At 45.0% G+C, this 18,217-nt stretch overlaps 1 protein-coding gene across 3 annotated transcripts in view; it reads right to left on the bottom strand.

The window, feature by feature from the left end:
* The window catches only part of LOC132250202 (endogenous retroviral envelope protein HEMO-like), a 100,491-nt gene that overhangs the window by 37,964 nt on the left and 44,310 nt on the right, over positions 1 to 18,217 (bottom strand). The gene's annotated exons all lie outside the window — the stretch shown is intronic.

The raw sequence follows: 18,217 nt of genomic DNA, 5'->3' as shown, positions 1-18,217 counted from the left end.
CAGTTGCCCAGCAACACCTGTCCTGTCCACCGACCAGTATTCCAAGCGAGAGGGTGTTCAGCATTGCTGGGGATGTTGTGACACCCCACCACACCTGCTTGGATCCTGCTTTGGTGGAGAAGCTGGTGTTCCTAAAGGTGAACCTCCCGCTGCTGGGGTTCCCCAAGCTGCACCTGCAGATGGACTGAGTGCCACCCTCCTCATTCTGTCTGCACCAATTTCCTTTCTTAAGTTTTTTAAAAGCCGAGTAATGCCCCGCTGTCAGCTAGAGGGGGCACTAACTGCATCACCAGCCAGCAGGAGAAGAACATGTTCCCCCTGAGCTCATTCCCCTGCCAGGACAAACTTGGAGGTATGGGATTGGGGCTATGGGGAAGGAGGAGGCCCCAGGTCCTGGGCATGACCATTAAAACTGCACCCTGCCAGCACAGGGAGGCCTGGTGGGGCTGCTGGTGGCACGGCAGTCCTGTAAATGCCAGGACCAATGATCCCCTGGTGAAAGGCAGGTAGGAGGCACTATAACCTCCAGCTAATGCACGCATGCATGCACACACAAAGTCCTGGCTGGGGAATGCCCAGACCTGTCACATCTTTGACAGGCCTGATGCTTGCTGGTTGCAGTGCAGTTGTGAGGTTCCCAGTGAGCTCAGCTTAGCTACCTGGGATGCCAGCTTTAGGGTTGAAAACCCCTTTGTCAGGCTGAGGAAGTACCTGCAGTTGGTCCTGGATGGAAGGAATAGTAAAGAAGCCAGAGGCTGGCCTGGCCCGTAATGCAGGCAAGAAAGCCAGTCAGTGAAAATGGAAATGGAGGCGTTGGGGGGGGAGGGACCCGCTGGGGTGGGAGGGTAGAGGGGAAAGGAGGTGTAGCAGTGCAGGTAAAAGTGCAGAAGTGTCTGGGGTGTCAGATGTATGGCAGGTCACAGTGTGCCAGAATGCCACTGTGTATATTGAGTCCATGAGTTTCTGTACCTACTACCTAGGAGGCTGATGAAGTGCAGTTCATAGGCCCAGCTCTGAAAAGTGGTTTGTACTGTAATTTGTTCCTTCTCAGGATCAGGCCTGAGAGACTGCAGGCAGTGTTATTTTCATGAGGAATATGCCCCCACAGGGTTTTGTTGTCTTTGATAGATTCTGGTGTGCAGTTTGTGGGGGTACTGGAGATAGCTGGCAGGTTTTGTGTTTTGAGCTGTAGGAAGTTGTCTTCAGTTCTGGTGATGAGGTTAGGTGCTTGTTTGAATGTACAAACCACTTTTCAGAGCTGGGCCTATGAATTGCACTTCATCAGCCTCCTAGGTAATGACTCTAGTGGGTTATGGAATAGAGAAGATCCCACACAATACTGATTCGTTTGATGCGCCTGGATGGGGGAGTATTTAGTTGATTGCACGATTTCACAATGATTGCACACTTAATTCATACAATGCAATTTTATTTTAAAATTCTTTGCTACGCATATAACACTGCTTAGCTTTAAGAAATACCACAAACATTAAGAACACAATAACTACATATATCAGAAACAATGCTCCAAATGCACTTCCTTCCCAAACAATTACAATTACAACTAACTATATAATTTGAACTAGAAAAGTTATTACTATACTTACAATCCTACAATTCCGAGAAGCCAACACCTAAATATGGTTTCATTCCTCAGTAGTACAATTTAATGGGTTGGCCTCAGTAGTACGGTTCAATGGGTTGGCCTCAGTAATACGGTTCAATGGGCTAGCCTCAGCAGTGATAGGAACAAGTCCCCTTCCTTCAGTCCCTTTCAGGCGCTCCGCGGCTTCAGCGTGAACTAAGAGATTCGTGTTCATGCAGAGGGTGGTTCAGGTGATCAGTCTGATCCGGCCTACACTTGCGATTCTTCCTTTGATGTTCTGCAAGTGAGGTTACCTCCAAATTGGGACAGTAGGTTACAGTTTTTATTGAGTGAGTTGCTGTCTTGGGCCCCTCCTACCCAAACCTGTCACTACTCCCAAATTTGGACTCGGATGTTACTCAACAGATTATTTTAATCTTGGTAATCAGTTTCTTTGGGGAATTTCCACACCACTGCAGTGACCTTTCTTTCCAACCTCTTTTCAAAGGCTCCTAGGGTTTGATCTCTCGGAATGTGGGATGTTTGCTTAAGGGTTGTTTTTAGGTTAACTTTGTTAAAGGCCTCTAAAGATATAATTCAAGAGTTAAGACTTTGAGCAAGCCCGGACCTTCCGCATGTAGGCCAAAACAATGGCCTAGATAAGAAGATGAATCTTGTCTTTTTCCTAAACTGGCTAATGGGCAACTATTACAAGCATTCAAACTATTACATTCAATATGACAGGTAATAGGTACAGAAACTCATGGACTCAATATACACAGTGGCATTCTGGCACACTGTGACCTGCCAGACATCTGACACCCCAGGCACCTCTGCACTTTTACCTGCACTGCTACATCCCCCTTTCCCCCCTACCCCCAATCCCAGCCTGTCCCTCCCCCCCTGACACCTCTATTTCCATTTTCACTGACTGGCTTTCTTGCCTGCATTGCTGGCCAGGCCAGCCTCTGGCTTCTTTACTATTCCTTCCATCCAGGACCAACTGCAGGTACTTCCTCAGCCTGACAAAGGGGTTTTCAACCCTAAAGCTTCCAAAGATACATTTTTTTTAAGTACTCTTTTTTCCCCATAATACACATATAGACATAAAAGACACAAGATAAGCCACCACACACCATGAGTAACATCATATGTCCAACACAACACAACATCTTTACTTCTTGCTGTCAATTCCTTTATAAAACAACAGGCTCTGTGACAGTTCCATTTGGGTACCTTTGATGCTGCTGATGCTACTGGTGTTGAGCCAGCTAAGTTATTTTACCTGTTGTCACATAAAGCGGAGGACTGGGTGTGAGGCTGTAGGGGAGGAGGAAGCCTCACTGGGGCACGCTGCCATTTTGTGCAGAGGCCCCATTGCCAGGAAGGGTGCACCTTAACACACACACACACACACACACACACACAATGTCACCCACCCACAGCATGAGTTTTGCCTGTCAGCAGCTTGGGGTGCAGGGCCCCGGACAACAGACTCCCTCAGCGAGACACACACAGCTGGCAGGCTTCCCAGCCTAGCAGGGCCCAGCACTCAGGCCTGCACTAGATTTAACCCCCCTGTACCCCAAGACAGATGCAGTCGCCCAAGCAGGATGACAGACTCCACCAGTGACACACACACAGCTGGCAGGCTTCATGGCCTGGCAGAGCCCAGCACCCAGGCCTGCACTAAATTTTACCCCCCGTTCCCCAAGACAGACGGGCACCCAAGCACCCACCCACATGACAAGTTTTGCCTGTCAGCAGCTTGGGGTGCAGTTCCCCCCAAACCCCTGCACTGATCTTCTTGAAACTTGGCAGACTTTGTGGTCTGAGCAGGAGCCACTACCCCTTCAAGTTGCACCCAAATCAGAGCTAAAACAACAAAGTTATAGATATTTCATTGATCCCCCATTATAACCTATAGCCGGATCTCCGAAGTGGCTCCGAAGCTTTGGAGCCACTTCAGCTGGATTGAAGTGGCAAACTGATCCGGAGCTCCAGATTGGATAGCGGCCACCCAAAGTGGCCGGATCTGAAGCCAGATTGGATTGCTGCCAACTTGCAGAGGCCTAATCAGCAGCTACCCAAAGCCGAGGCTGGCTGCAGCCAGGAGGCTACAAATAGCTGCTACCCTCCCACCCTGGCCCCAGCCCTGGCCCTGGGCTCTGGGAAGGCAGCAGGTGCCGGCAGTACGCCCACTGGGGCCAGGGCCGGGGAAGCAGGAGCTCTTTGTAGCCTCCTGGCTGCAGCCAGCCCTGGCTTAAGGTTCAATGCTGGTAGCCACAGAGCCCAGGCTGCTCTCACCAGGGCTTGCAGCATCCCAGCTGCCTGCTGGGAGCAGCTCAGGCTCCTGGCTGGCAGCAGCTACCCTGAGCTGGGGCTGTCTGCAGCCAGGAGGCTGCAAAGAGCTGCTGCCTCCCTGGCCCCAATGTGTGCCGAGGAAAATGGCCTCGCATGCCATGCTTGGCATGCACGCCGGGGGTTGCCGACCCCTGCACTAGAGCACTGAGTCTCAACCAAAGTGCTGCAGAATCCTGGGGTGCCACAACTGCCTTTGAAGAGTGCTGCTGGGAAAGAAAAGATATACAACGTAAGCCTAAGCTCTGTTGAGCAGATAAGTACAGGTTCTTCCCTGCCAGCTGCTTCTCCTCCTTCCTGGCTCCTTGTCAAGTAGGTAAACACTAGGGCTGTGCAAAACGGCACTGTTCCATTTCACCTTGAGTTTTGATGGTTCGACGGAACAGCGTTTCATATTGAATTTCTACCCAGGGACACAGGGTTGACCAAGGAGGAAGCCTCATCCAGAGACAGACCCCAGTTGAAAGTAAAAGAAGAAAAAACCCTACCTGTTGCAGGGGTCCAGAGAAGCAAGGAGGCACACCACGGAAAACCGCCCCAGTGGTTTATCAGCTGCACCTATCTCCAGCTGGAGCCAGGTGACGTCACAAAGAGACTTCACCTGGTAAAGATAAAAACCAGCCCCATGACCAGGGGAGGGGGGGCACCGAGTGTTGGAGGAGTGGTGGGGAACTGCCGAGTGGAGCGCGCCCAGCTGCTGTGGCCAGCGGCGGCGGCAGCAGCAGCGGGAGCTGCAGAGGATCTCCATGCCAGGGAAGACCAGCGAAGATCAAAGGGGCCGGCAGCGAAGCTAGCAGTGGTGATGGCCGCAGGTGCTGCGGGGGATCCCCGTGCCGGGGAAGACTGGCAGGGATCAAACAAGCCAGCAGGGAGGCAGGCAGTGGCAGCGAGAAGAGCCAGTGAGGGAGCTCAGGCCAGAGGTGGCAGGTGCCGCGACCTTAGGGAAGAGGCGGCTCCCGGAGGGGATAAGAGAGACCCCAGCCAGGGTGAAGGCGTGGGCCCCAACCCAGGGGATGTGCCGGCCTAGGGGCATTAGGGGCGAAGGGTGCATGGGACTCTCCCTGCAGTTACCCCTCTTTTCTTTGCTTTTCTTCTTTGTCTCTTCCTTCTCATGTTTCTTGTCGTTATTCCTTCTTTTTTTTTCACATTGGGTTGGTCCTGTGGTGTGGGGCTTCTCCAGTGGTGAGCGTTCAGTTCATGCTTTTCTTTCTTAGTTAGATCTGTTTTGTTCCCTGGCTAGAGCAAGGTAGCCTAGCACAATATGCCAGGCTCGGGGAATTATAGACCCCATTCGGAGATGGAAGACCACGTGAAAACGTGTCCGTCATGGAATGCGCAGGGCATTGAGAGGGATAGCACCGAAAGCAGAGTGTCACCAGACTCTCCAGCTCTGGCTAGAGCCCAAGGCACCGGTCTGCGGAGGAGGACACTTGGGAACCGGGGAAGACATCAAAAAGGGCCAGTTGCAAAAGATCCTGAGGCTTGTCTCATAGGTTGGCATGTGGCCGGGGTGTAGGAAAGGTTGGAGCCCTGTAGGGATCTGCCAAGACATGTGACAACTCTGGAGGCATCCTCCGGGGGGACCCCCTCCACTGGAGAACCATCCGAAGTCATGGCAGGTGAGTTTGGGGGATACCCAGAAGGTCACCGAGGAGCCCTCCGGGGTCTACACAAGAGTCCTAGGCTAGTAAGACCAGTTGCCCGGGCAAAGGCGGTGTGGGACCAGATCATTGAGCGGAGATGGGCACAATTTCATTTTGAGTCAAAACAGCTGTTCTGTTCCATTGAAACAGAAAGGCTGTTTCAATGCTGTTTCGAGTTTTGCTAGGAAAGGAAATCAGCCCAGCTGGGCTGCTTCCTGTCCCCCGTGCTAGATCGCGTCGGGGGTGGGAGGCCCCTGCCCACACCACAATCTAGTGTGGGGGATAGGAAAGCAGCCTAGCTGGGCTGTCTCCCGCCCCCGGCACAATCTAGCTCAGGGGACTGGGAAGCAGCCCACCTGGGCTGCCTCACTGCCACCGGTGTGATCTAGCATGGGAGACTGGGAAGCAGTCCAGCTGGGCTGCCTTCCACCCCCTGTGCAATGTAGTGCAGGGGATGGGAAAGCAGCCCAGCTGGGCTGCCTTCCACCCCCTTCACAAACTAGCACGGGGGACAGGAAAGCAACCCAGCTGGGCTGCCTTGCCGCCCCCTGCTGGATTTTGTGCGGGGGATGAGAAGTCAGCCCAGCTGGACTGACTTACCATCCCCAGCCTATGGTCGAAACGTTTTGACTTTCGAAAAAGTTTCAACCAGCCTCGTTTTGTTTCAAGGCTATTTCGATGGCCTTTGTTTCGTTCCAATTTTGCTTTTTTTACCTTGAAATTTGTCAAAACAGTGTCAAAACAAAACGAGTGGTGAAATTTCGCAAAGCCCTAGTAAACACTATAATAAAAACATTCATTTCTGAAAAGGAGCGTCGCTTAATTCACAAAAATTATAGCAGGGAGCCTCAAATCCAAAAAGGTTAAGAACCTGTACCACAGCCCTAAATGTTTGCAGGTTAGGATCTTAGTTATATTTGTAAAGTGCACTGGAATGAAAGAAACCCATATCATATGGCAGCCATGACTAAAGTATTTAATTCAGAATTGTTAGGTTGGTTTTCAGTGGAAAAACAAACATGTATAACCAGGTATGTGCCACTATATCAAAAGTAATAGTGAAAAAACATCTATAATTATGTAAAAGTCCTTCTTAAGAGCTACTAAGGACTGCATTTTTCTAATTTGATTTGACTTTAATAATTATGAAAAAATGCTCATCTTCAATTTAAAAATATTTATTCTATAACTTTTTATCCCTGAGATTTTTCAAAGCCACTGGACATCTTTAATTCTTAGGATGGTTTGAAAATATCACCCAAAAAGTTCAAAAACAATTAAAAAATGTAGTTTCTTAATTCAGGGCCTCCTTAATTCCTTAAGGACATGAGACAGCTTCCCTAGAAAACATTAAAGATTCTCTTTTGCTAGAATCCAAAGCAATGAAATATATGCATCTTGTTTTAAACACTTTGCTGATAGACTTAATTGAAATATTTACAAGGGTGTATTCAATTAATTAAACCATACATAATACTTTAAGATGTGGCATTGCTATATTTTTTATTCCTACATCTGCTATTAAAAGATGCATTCACTCTAACTATTCTGATCTTTACAAACAAGTAGCGTTTCAGAAGTTTGTTGTCATAATGATTTGCATAGTACACAAAAAAAGTTCTCTCAGGATGTTCTTGCCTTTAGGATATTGCTAAAAGTATGCGGGTTTCTAAAATGCCTCCCTCATTTCTGTAGTACTGCTTTTAAGTTTCAATAATTGCTGCGCATTACAACTATTCTTGATTTTGAGACATGCGTAATAATTTTGTTGCTTATTCCTGGTTTTATTGTGCCATTAACTGAATGAATGTGTGGCTAGGTCACTGCTTAAGACATGATTAACCAGTTAACCATGTCTTAAATTTAATGCATTTCATGGGCCATAAATTAATGCACATAATTCCAATTACAAACTGCTTGATTTTTTTTCACATGCACAAGAATACATCTAAGAAATTTTAGCTATTTTCATTCAGTTTTGCTCTCTTAAAAGAAAAAAATTCTTACCATCTGATCACAAACCTTATTTGCCAAGCCTTTTTCCAGAATCTCCACCTTCTTTTGCAAGTCAAGTCTTCTAACTTCTTGTTCCAAAAATACTTGAGTAACTTGGACAACCCTGTTTGGCTTGAGTGGGGCAGTCATCAAGACTGCCATTTGGCTCATCACATACTAAATTAGAATTTCTTTCCTGTTACCTAAGTTTAATATACCCAAGTTTGACTATCAGATTAGTGAGGAATCAAAGCAAACAAGGAATGGAGGATAGGGAATCATCAACAATAGAGATAATCTCTCATTACTTTTAAAAGAGACTGCCTTCTTTTTCTGGGGTTAGAGTGTTGTAGCCATGATGGTCCAGGGAATGTATGAGATGACAGGGTTTTTTTTTATTGGATCAACTTTATAGTTGGGAGACAGGTTTATAGTTGGGAATGTGTGCTTCAAAGCTTGTCAAATCTTTCCTCCAACTGCTGATTCAATAAAAGATCCCCTTGCCTCCTTGTTGTGTTCCTGTTAGAACTGAAACATGATTTGTCAATGCATCTCATCTCCTTGCATTAAAGAGTTCTTTAAGACCAGTTATCAAATTCTACCCTCAGGTACATTTGTAAAAACCTGTAGTCAATAGGATTTCCAACTCAGTGGGCCCAGTTTTCCTTTCATTCACTCAGCTCTAACATCTGTAGCAGTTCCACTGAAGTCGCCTCAAGCGCCTACATTGAACACCTTCAAGAGCAAACTGGATGCTTATCTTGCTGGGATCCTATGACCCCAGCTGACTTCCTGCCCTTTGGGCAGGGGGCTGGACTCAATGATCTTCCAAGGTCCCTTCCAGCCCTAATGTCTATGAAATCTATGAAGTCAGTAGTATTTTACTAGTGTGAATGTAGCATGTGGGAAAAGAATCTAGTCTTGTATGTTTAAAATATTTTTCCCCTACTGCATGTTATCAATAGCTCCTCGTATAATTTCTCTTATTTCATTAAACTCTCATGAGCTGAAACACTATAACAAAATAATTCCTAGTGCCTAGAAAAGCTTACCTCATTCAGAAAATATTCTAAACTGTAATTTAGCAACTATGTAAATGAAAAAAAAACTATTACAAAATAACTGAAATAAAATACTCACATCAGGAGACTACTTCTGTACGTGATGTACAAAAAAAAAAGAAGTTTGCCAATAAGCTTAAGTTTTGGATCACTTATTTAAGTACTTACCCAGACTAAGTGGTCTTTTTGTAGTTTAAAATATACATCCTCCTGTAACCATGTCCAAATTTCATTCTGTTTGATCTTGTGCATATGTAATCTTGAACAAAGTTGGATTGTTTCCCATGGTTTCCCTCCAGATCACCCTTTAGAACTTTGAAAGAATGACCCCTCATTGCTGAGCTATGCAATTACATTTTTATCTTGGAAAGTTCAATGTTCCTGGCAGAAGTTGGACACAAAAATGCCATAAGACCTATACTACTAAAGAGCTAGCAAATTAAACAAGGTGTTGTTTTTTTTAAAAGACAATCATCATATTGTAAATTACTGCATTAAGTGCAGACAGTTATTCTTCAGAAGGGACTTGATAGAAGCTTACTGCTACATCAGAGGCGTACATCAAGGGATCGGTGAACAACTGTTCACCAGGGCACCCCTGGGGAAAACCAGGAGCAATGGTCAAAAACTCCTGGAACACCATTTCAGGCTTAATATTAGGAAAAACTTCTTCACAGCTAGGGTGTCCAGACTGTGGAATAAGCTCCCTCCAGAGGTGGTGTAATTGCCTACCCTGGAAATCTTCAAGAGGAGACTGGACGGTCACCTTGCTGGGGTCAGTTGACCCCACTTATCTTTCTTGCTTGGTGCAGGGAGCTGGACCCCATGATCTTCCGAGGTCTCTTCCAGTCTACGTTCTATGAATCTATGAAACGCATTAGGAAAAGTGGCTACAAGTAGGAGATGCAGCAGCATGCAAAGCTATGCTCTAGCAGCAGCTCTAACTGCTAAGTCCCCATTCCAGATTCTCTTCTAATGTAAAACATCTTTTCACCTTTAACCTATCACCATGCAGCATTAGCACTTGGAATGTACATCCTGAAATTTCACCTCAGCCTCCTCCCTTTCCTACAAAGAATCCCAGTTGATGCTCCCCCTCACCCCAATTGCTAGAACATCCTGTGAGCTTAAGTAAGACCTGTAGAACTGCAAAAGGAAGTGAGGTGTAGCTGACAGGTCATAAACAAGGTTTGAGGGACAGCAGAGTGACTGAGGAAGGGGCCTTTGTGGGTAAAACTGAATCACATCTGCCCTGAGAACTTCCTGGGTGACTGCAACTCACTACACTCCTCTTTTAGAATACCAACCTATAAGGCTGCCTCACCTTTTTCCCCCAACATAGGCACTGCTCTTCTCAAATGAACTACTTCACACTCCAAAGCTCTCCCCTCATTGAGCCTGTACAGCCTTTCTTTAAGGGCAACATCCCTTCTGCCCAATTTCTTGACTTACCTCCAGGTACAGCTCTCAGGTCACAGGTCTCCATTAACACTTCCTATGCTGGGGGAGTTCATCTATCTGTACCATGCAAAGATTTTGTTGTGGCCACTAAAACTGTATCACATACTGATTTTGCCTCTGGTGTTGACCAGCTGGAATACCAGCAGTTGCTTTTAAATCTAGAGTTGTGGATTCCTCCATCCTACACACACCTCAGAGGACCCGATCAGAGTGCACTGGTATACAACTTCCAACCAGTTAAAAGACCTACATACAAAAATAGTTTGGGTTACAAATTTACCCTGAGTGAGGAAGATTTTCCTGAGCTGCAGAAATGCACAATAGTTTAAAACTCCACATGAATCTGGTACCTGAAAGAACGAGCATCTAGGGCTTGAGCTCAAGGATTAGGTGGGAAGTAGCAGCAGTAGCAGCCATGGTCTAGTCCTACATATGCATTACATTACCATGAATTACAATGGCATCTCATGAAGTCCTGCAGCCTGGTAGTAAACAGTCGCCTGATAGTGTGTCATTTTACAATCTTTGCCACTGTGTCAACACGATTCCAATATTATTTTAATGTGGATCTTCAGCAACACCCTAGCTTTAAATAAACATACATCATTACTTAAAATTTGTTACAAAATGTATATTAAATTTCCCCTCCCCATTCATTATCATAAATATTTACTGAAGTCACTGTTCAGTGTGAAGTACATCGGCACATTTCCAGTTGGTCAAGCACAAAAAGTATTCAATAAATCAGCTAGTAGACAAACATAGCATACAGATCACTAACGGCAAAGAACTCAGCAAACTAGCTAAATAAAGTTAGCTCTCCAAAAATTTAGCCTCTAAATTAAAAGTTTCTTCAAGAATAATGTGGAAGGAATTTTAGAATAGTGCTCTGTTATGTTTACATTCTACTGTAAAAATTAAAGCTGGATTAAAGCTGAGCATCTGGACCCATCTCTGAACAATTAAGTTAAAGACAAAAAGGCTTGTTGGGTTTGGGGGGGGGGGGGGGGGGGGGAGGAGGGGGAATAAACTATACAGGATTAAATTATTCTTCTAGTCCTCTGGATTAGCTACAGAATGTCTTGTTTTACTTGGAAAATAGTTTTACTTTAACATTCGCACAACAAACACAGCAAAAGGAAACAAACCATTACATTTCCAAAACAGGTTTTATACACCATGCAGCAGTTCAAGTATAGGAACCAATGCATTCACAAAAAATCATTTATTCACTCTTGAGAGTAGAGATGTTATAGACATGCAGTCGAAGTATGACACCAAGTGGCTATTTAATGCAATCATTTATTAGTTCTATTTCTAAAAACAGCCTAGAAAATATTATAGACATATTTTACACCTTTTGTGGTGAATTCGAAGCCTGCTCCATATTTCTTTTAGTGTTACAATGATGTTTAGCATGTTTAGATAATTTACAATCTCCCCCATTAAAATAGTTTTAAATAAACTAATTCTGATTTTAAAGACAGAGAGGGGGCCAGATCTTCAATGGTATTCAGGAATCTAACACCTAATGAGGCACCTAAATCCATGTCTTTTCATGGAGGTCAGGCACCTAAATACCTCTGTCCTCTAAATACCTTTGCCAGAGTGTTTCTGACCCATACCTATTTTTAAGTTCTTAATGAGTGAGGTAAATAATAATATCTCAAATATTTTCAGTGTTTTCCTTTCATATTGTGAACTGAGGGATAGGATGCCATGGGGAAGTGTGTGCGTTTTTTATAGCAATCTGTTGACTTAAACTTTTATCTGCATATATAATGCTTGAAATAGGACTTTTATCCTGAATATTATTACCATATTGTTTTAATACATTTTAAGGAGGGCTGCATTCAGCAGAAACTTGTTCTAACTGGACTATGGGTCTTGCAAAAAAAAAAAAAAAAAAAAAAAGGAATGCTATATACAATATTTATATAGAAAAAGATTCTAGTACATTTGTGTGAGTATTAAGCAATCAAAAACTATCCTCATTTCTTCAAAATATATGTACTATAAAAGGTATTGTGTAATTTCATCCTATTTTTCATGAAGTTTGATACAACCCTGTATTGTTATTTTCAAACCCTCTTAAATTATTGTATCCTGAAGTTTCCCTATTTTATGTAGGTGTATAACTTAATGGTTGTTCCAACAGTTTTGACACAGAGTGATAGAGAAACAGGCCAAGATTATTTCACATGTAGCTAAAGACTTTAAAAATCTCAGATTTTTGCTCCTTAACTTGAAGCACCCTAAAAATAAAGCCACTTTTGAAAAATCATAGCCCAAACTTGCAACTTGAACTTATGTAAGACGTTTCAACCATGAAAAGGCCTGAGTGGTCAGTGAATAATTTCAAACCTATTTTATTCCTTTCTAAAATCTCTAAAATGCTCAATTCCCACTTTCTTGAGGCCCAAAAATTATATTACCATATTTTCTTGTATACCCCCCCCCCCCCCCCCAAAATAAGACAGACACCTTGATTTTGGGAAGGCAAAAGAGAGAAAAACTATTCCCCCACCAGAGTTGTGGCCACATGGAGCAGAGGCAGAGCCTAATTTTCAGCTCACTCATACTCTCTTTCTTAATCCAACAAAAGCTATGGTAGCTGAATTGTCAACAGTTCTCTGTTTTCCAGCCAAAAGCTGAACTGCAGCTTCTGCTGGAAGCTTGACTCCATGGGCAAATCTAGGATTTTGAAAATAGCTAAAAACAGCCTGCTGGGTTTTGAACTACAAGGAGAGAAACCAGGAGTTCCTAACAAACAGCAAAATTACCAAAGAAAGGATAGTTTGCTTAGTGGAACATCTAGGCCATTAAAAAAGAGAGTTTATTAACACCTGTGGAATGAAGAGGAATGAACTGTAATCAGGCAGATTATAATGTGTCACAAAATCAATCGACTCCATCAGTACTACCTGAACAGAAATCCCACTGCTTCTGCCAGGCAGCTGGTTTTAAACTTAGGGCAAAGCAAAAATCAAAGTTGGGTGTGACCACACCACTTTGCCTCCTCCCTTGATCTGCTCATGCTGGACTCCACTGCTCCCCTCCATGAAGCTGCTGGAGGAAAAACAAGGAAAACAAGCACCACCTGTCTTGTAGTAGAAAATCAGCTTCCCTGATTTGGACACTCACCCCAACTTTGGAAGGCTATTTTTTGGAAAAATGTGTGTAGTATGGAAATAAATATGATAAATCTGTTTGTGTGTTCTCTCTTTAAACAGCTACGTACTAAAACAGGGGCGCTCAATTTGGCCTGCGGAGCTATGGCATCCGGCCCACAGGGCTCTTCATGGAACAGGAAATTTGGCAGTAGGGGAGCAGTGGCAATTAATACTGTTACTCTCCCTGAATGCCAAATTCCTAAACTCTGCGTGGTGGATCACAACTAGGCTAAATCCCCTCCCCCAACACAGCCAGATAAGGGCTGGGCCATGCCCCTTCTCTCTACATAGTCAGATTGGGGCCAGGCCATGCCCCATTCCCCTGACCAGCTGCTTTGGGGCTGGGTCATGGCCTCTTGCCCCCTGTAGGACAAGCTGCTCCCCCCACCCCTCTCCATGCACCCAGATGGGGCCCAGCTGCACCCGCGCTGGGTGCTGGATTGGGACTGTGACCTGGATCTGGCCCTTGAACACACTGGGCACTGCACATCCAGCCCACCAAGCAAAAAGGTTCAGCACCACTGAACTAGAACATTACTGGAAGGTGATAAATAAATATGGGACCACAGGACCTGAAGGACCTTCCTAGATTATCTCATCTAGTTTTTTTTGTTTTGGTTTTTTTTTTTAATCAGACAACCATATCACAGTGGTTAAAACCCATTAGGTCTCCTGTCTTCACGACTCCTGTGGGACAGCAGTTCCAGAACCCCATTCCCGATATTTACAAAGTTCTAATTTCCAGCCTAAATTTAATGATGGCCAATTTGTATCCATCTGATTTTGTGCCAATACTGTCCTTTGCATTGTTTTCCCTCACTCTCCTGGTATTATTAATGGAAAACCTCCCACACAATTTCTTAGCCATCATTTTCTCAGGCAAAGCAAGCCAAGGTCTTTTTTATAAAAAAAGGTCATTTATTCCCCTGATTACCTTAGGTAATAACTACAACAGAAAGTTTTGTCAGAAAGTTTGCCATTTTATGGCAGCTGATAGCACCACACTGACTGAATATGCACAGCATACCATATCTAGACCCCAAAAGAAGGGGTGTCAGTTGAAGATGAAGCACAACGTGAACAGACATTGCAGTGGATGCAAAGGCATTTTCCAGTGAAGTGCTCTGTGGGGCTTCGGAAAAGTGCGCCATGGGAGGCTGAGGCTGCATTGAAATAATTTTGGGTACTCGGGATCTTCACCCATTTGTTAAGACATTTCTGGAATGCCTAGAGTTCCTTGCATTTTCTTTCCCCAACATCAGCATGGATGTGAAAAGCATCTCCACCATGACCGAGTCCATCCTGATAATGATAATCTGAAGACCAATGAGCACTGTGTCTAAGTTTGGGAGGCTGGCAGAAGGGCAAAACTGCATTAGAATGCAGGCCTGGGATGATCAGCAGTGGCTTCAAAACTTTTAAATGCAGCAAGCAGTATTCCTGGAGCTGAATGCTGAGCAACCTCTTGCCCTTCAGTTCTCTCACACCAGGGTGACACCAGGTCTGTCACTTGAGAAGTGGATAGTGTCACAACCCAAGGGTGTGATTTTTGTTTTAGGTGCGCTTTGGCACCACTGAATTATTTTCCCGCCAATTTGTAGCTTTCTTTGCAGTGTGCATTTCTTCTTTGCAGCACAGAGATGCACGGTGCAAAGAGTTCCCGCCATTTGTATTCTAATTCAAGCCCCGTTATTGGCTTGCGTGAAATTATTCATACGTGGCGGCTAGTGATTGGCTTGCTAGCCATATAAAAAGCTTGAGTGGCTTCCGCCCAAGTTGGAGGACTCCACGCTGTGTGAAGATCTCCAAGCGCTGCGGAGCCTATCGGACCCAGCGCATTTCAAGCAGGCAACAGAGGTCTAATCAGCCTCTAGCCTCTCCCCGTCGCCGTTCGCAATCCTCGACGTATCCCTCTCCCTGAGCGCAAAAGGATCCACGGAGCCTCGACAACTCTGTGGGAGTGCCGAATATTGTCTGAGTCCTCAAACAAGGATTTAAGCGGAGCTGTGCCTGGGAAACTGTCCAGCCTACACCGCGACCATCTTCGGTGTAAGTAAACAATCTTGAATCAACCATTATGAGTCTGTAACTAATTCTAGCGTGTCACCTGTTTTCTCTGACCCAGCATGCCCGGGCTGCTGGCCACAGCCCGCGCGGCGCGAAAAAGGGCCCGGATCGCTCCCGGCCCGCACAGATAGCAATCATGCTGGCTGTGAAAAATAATGACACCAGATGGATATTGCTCTGAGAAATCAGTTCATGGTTAGGAAGTCCATAGCTGGGGTCACCCATTAAGGCATGCAAAGCCATGAGGTATGTCCAGAGCCATGAGGTATGTTTGCCAAAGCCTAAGACACCAAGCCACTGAGAATAAAATAACTGAGGAATTTGAGGTAATGAGGTTCCCAAACTACATGGGTATAGAGCAACAGCAGGGAATAATTCCAAATCTGTCCCCATCCACCATCTATAGTCTCCAAGTCCATCAACAGCAAACAGGACGTATCCATAGTAATGCAGATAAAGTGGTTCATTTCAGAGAGGTACACAGTGTTCACAAATTTATATACACAGGTCTGTCTGAGAAGCTGTAAACAGAAACATTCTTCCACAACCACCGTTTCCACAGAGGCGGCAATAAAATGCCAACAGTTATTCTGGAAAACACAAACTGTTTTCTGCTCCCCTAGCTCATGAAACCATATACTGATAAATTGGACAATAGCTAAGAAAAATTTAACTACTGCAGATACAGGATGACAGCTAAGTGCAGGGGCTATATGCAGGCAGCCCGTGCAGGCAGGTTCTACTAAAGAAAAAAAAATAGCGACAAGCCTGATCTTATATTTTTTTCTACCCAAAGCCTGCCTGCCTGCTTGAGCTGCACAAGGGCCCAGTGATTTCCTCTGCGGCTTTGCCGGGGGTGGGGAGGCAGTGATTCCCTCTGCGGCTGCAGTGCCCACCCGGGACCGCCTGGGTCAGGTGCCTGTGGGTGTATTTTTTTCTTCTAGTCCCACTGCTTCACAACCACATTCATGCATTTCAGTAGCTCCACGAACACATTCTCCTTGAGATGTCCCTTTCAATTCCTCATGAAGGTCAGCCTTACCATTCCTGTCAAGTGCGCATTTTTCAAGCTAGCTGAGGAGGATGATATAAAAAAAAAAAAGGGAAGGGCAGGGAGGCAGCTTGTTATATATGGTCTCAAAAAGGGAAAGATACCTGTAAAAAGTCCCCAAAAATGTAGCAGTGCCAGTGCAAAACTATTTGCAGGAAAGCTTGTTCTGGGACATTTTGGCTACGGCTGCCAGAATGGAATTTAGCAGGGCAATAAAATTCTTGTATTTCCAGAGAGGGGAATAGAAACACCACGGAAGGGGCCTGCTAGGGGACTGCAGCAAAGTAAAAATTCCAAAGAAGTCATTACAGGCAACTGCAGTTATGTCTGGAGGGTGACCACGGCCCAGAATAAACTACACCTGGCAAGTGGCCCTAGAACACTCCAGACAATTTGCATGTTAACAGTTTAAATACTTGATGGTCTTAAAACAAGGAAAGAAATAAAGCGGCTGTTCAAGGAACAGAACTCTTTCTAGCTCACTGTCTGGAGGTGGACATAGGACAAGGGATATTTTTGTGCAGACATACAATTTTCTCTGCCAAGATATGTAGGCCAGGCAAGCTGCATTGTTCTTGTTTTTAAATAGCTAGCTGGAGCCCTGGAAACCAAGAAGCAACCTTTAGCTTCCAAGCTCCACTCCTGTCTACTTCAGAAAGTTGTGGGAGTAAAATACAGGGACCTGGAACATTTGCAGTCAGTTCATGTTTAAATATCTGTAAGGCATCCTTTTCCGAGGAAAAAATTAAAAAACCCCTGAGACAGCAGCACCTGTCCCAGGAAACAACATCCATCATGACCCTGCCAACTTGAACATGATTCCACACACTTGCCCTATTTCTGCCTAAAACACTGCTGTACTGTGGAAAGGGAGAAGGCACCTTATAGAAGACAATTTGGATCTCTAAACCTTTGCTGCTAACTGTCCAGCAGGCCTCCACTATATAAACGAGCACTTTCAACCTAGCCTCCCTTCTTTTCTGTTCACCATTTTCAAACCAGTCTATCAGACAGCAGGGGAATATCAGAGAAGAGCAAGCATGAGCAGCGAGGATTTGCCTTCCTCTTTTCTGTCTTTGGAACTGGCTCTGACTTTGGCCACCCTGTATTTGCAACAGCAGATGGTTTTCTGAGGTGGTATCAGGCTCAGTGTTAGCATCTTCCTCATCCTTGTTCACAGGGTGCTTCTCTGTGTCCTTCCTTCTTGCTGTGAAGCTTGAAGATCATGAAAAGCATCCATTGTCATAATGGAGATGTTAATTGGGTCCCCACCAAAAATGGAGTAAAGCTGCTTATAAGAGAGGCATATTTCTGGGGCAGTCCAGATTTTCTGTTCCATAAAATCACTCTATGGTACATCTAAAGAAGAATCTTGGCTTTGGTCCAGCACTGCTTTTCACTGTGCCATCTACTTGATCCGAGTAGCTTCTTCTATCCCATTGTAAAAATCTGTTTCTACAAAGGGGTCCTTCTACACACCCTTATTCCCATAAATTGAGGAAATCCAGCGCCACACCTCTTGCTCCAGGTGGAAGCACTGGATTTTGATACTTCCTTCTCTTTAAAGTAAGCCATACCTATCTCCTTGCATTTATGGTTTGTCAGGAGAATCCTACAAAACTGATTTTTAAGGGGGAGGCATGGTGGGAATGTAGGTTTCTGATCAGCTTGATCCAGGACAGGAGAGCTTAAAATTGAAGTCAGAACAGTTAGTCCAGGGCACTGAAAGATTGCTTCTGGAGGACTGCTATCAGCCAGCAGATTTGAAGGAGTGCCTGGACTACTTTTATGTCAGGTGAGGGCTTATGCTGCTCCAGGAG

Source organism: Alligator mississippiensis, chromosome 4 (genome assembly GCF_030867095.1).
Source record: "Alligator mississippiensis isolate rAllMis1 chromosome 4, rAllMis1, whole genome shotgun sequence".
Classification (NCBI taxonomy): Eukaryota; Metazoa; Chordata; order Crocodylia; family Alligatoridae; genus Alligator; species Alligator mississippiensis.
Note: the sequence above shows the minus strand (reverse complement) of the source record. Positions and strands in the feature narration are given on the sequence as shown.